Genomic DNA, 2,152 nt, shown 5'->3' with positions numbered 1-2,152 from the left:
ACTTTTGTATATAATTCAGGGCATGCGTTGACTTTGTTCTGTTTTAACCATAAGGAGCATAAGCTTATTGTTTAAAGCAAAAGGGAAATCTTGAGCTTGAAGCAAATAGCTCAACAAGGAAATGATTGCCTTCAAATTCACACTGAAAGTATGCAGACCTTCAAAGTAAAATTAGTACGGCAAAGATGAATATATAATTTATACTATACAAAAGGTAAAGGAATCAAGGATATAGATGTTTTCCAATGATGAGGAAAAAAAAGAACATTAGATGATGTGCTATGAATGCAAGCATAATATACCTACATGAAGTTCCAAGACCTGCCTGTTTAAACATATACAATGGAAACTATTGATGCTACATGCAATAAATATGAAATCTCAAAAGATAGTTTGAAGACTACAATACAACTCAATACAAGAAGCCTCACCTCCCCATTTATGCAAATCAGAATATCACCAGGCTCCAATTTTTTGTATGCAGGGCCACCCGGCACCTACAATATATCTCATTGTAGAAGAATATGTAGTAGACCGAGAATATCTATAAAAAGCATTAAACAAACACAATTAAATCAAATATCTTCTACTTACCACGGAATCAACAACCAGCATTCCTGTCTCACCAAGAGAGGACACATTTCTCACGACCTGCTTGTTATTAGCCAATGAAAGAGTGGTGCGTAAGCACATATGAAGTGAACATTCACGAAAGGTGATCTGCAATGTCATTTGTATAAGAATTATTAGATTCATATTTCAAGCACTAAAAGTTGCATCAGCATAATAGGGATAAGACAACTCTATACCTTCTCAGTTTCACTACTAAGTCCAAGACGGCGTGTTTCATCAAATCCTTTATGAAGAAATGTCACCTAAAGTATGATCGAGTCAATTCAATTATGGTATAGAACAATAATCAAATAATACAATTTATAGAAAACTTCCAAATATACCAAATGGTCCCACCTTTGATTCTTACTCCATAAAAAATTTACAAATATTAAACCATGCAGGAATAGAAATGATCATGTTGGAAAGGTATTACATGAAATACCAAGAATAACGAAGACATACAAGTTTACAAAACTGAACAAAACAATTCAAAATATTCGAAAACCGAAAAAAAGACCGTAATGCATTGATATGTCTATTTGAACCAACATTGGTAATCTTCAAACCTCCCCCTTGAAAATTTCACAAAGTATTTCCAAAATCAACCTCAGTATGTTTTCTTCTAGCTGTAGAAATAGAGTTGGACTAGTTAGAAAGCTATTGCGGCTTTCAAATGCATTGAAATATTGAATAGAAAATAATTAAAGGGCTCGTTAGGATCACCGAGAACTTATCTAACTGGTATAAACAACCACAAAAGGGGGAGATAAAAGTTTAATGTGTATAAAATGCTCATATTATTTAATATGAAGCAAGAAGAAGGCTCTATCATTTCATGGATCAAATAACAGTTACCAGATGATTAAGTTCATAGGAAGCTATAAATTCAGAGACAAATGTTCTCAAAATGTTCAAAAAACCAGAAATGGGACCCTGCCAAAAACATAAATATAAAATCTTCTCATGAGGTATCCCTTGAGTGATCGTAAAGTTCTTCAACTCAATGGATAAACATTAGCATAGCATGAAAAATTCATATAATAACAACAACTAAATGAGTATATAATATATGCCACTTCTTAAACAAAGGAAATGCAAAACGACAATAAATTAAGAAAGACAGAAAACACTAAATCATCTGAATCCATAAGTTTAGTCACTCTTCTGTTCAGTTGAAATGTGGCTACAAGGTTAGTAGAAAAAATAAATAAACTACCAATTTTAAGTCTTAAACAAACCAGATCTCGGCATCCAAAAAGAGGAAGTGAATTACAAGACACCATACTAAGACCATAACTCTTTGGCAGCATAGATCATATATTGAGATAATAATGAAAAAAAACTGACATTGAGAATGCTTTCATTTTTTATATCGGGAAGTGATGATAGAAAACAGATGAAAACTACCAACGTAAGAAACAAAGGCCCAGCTTCAGACGTTCCCAAACAAGTTTAGGTGGAAACGAGAAAATCCATTTCCCGAACATCTTGCATGGAAAGATAAAACCACCTTCACTGATAACAACATGTGAGGGGG

The 2,152-nt window shown here is 33.2% G+C and overlaps 1 long non-coding RNA gene across 1 annotated transcript; it reads right to left on the bottom strand.

The window, feature by feature from the left end:
* Positions 1-425: 425 nt before the first annotated feature.
* On the bottom strand, positions 426-882 carry LOC114580792. Its single transcript, XR_003702361.1, has 3 exons — positions 810-882; positions 595-651; positions 426-497 (listed from the first exon to the last, which is right to left on the bottom strand). It is a non-coding gene; the product is annotated as an uncharacterized LOC114580792 (long non-coding RNA).
* Between the last annotated feature and the right edge of the window lie 1,270 nt (positions 883-2,152).

This window comes from Dendrobium catenatum, unplaced genomic scaffold, assembly GCF_001605985.2.
Source record: "Dendrobium catenatum unplaced genomic scaffold, ASM160598v2 fragScaff_scaffold_1278, whole genome shotgun sequence".
NCBI classification, from domain to species: domain Eukaryota; kingdom Viridiplantae; phylum Streptophyta; class Magnoliopsida; order Asparagales; family Orchidaceae; genus Dendrobium; species Dendrobium catenatum.
The sequence above is the reverse complement of the archived record's forward strand: the minus strand, read 5'-3'. Positions and strand labels throughout refer to the sequence as shown.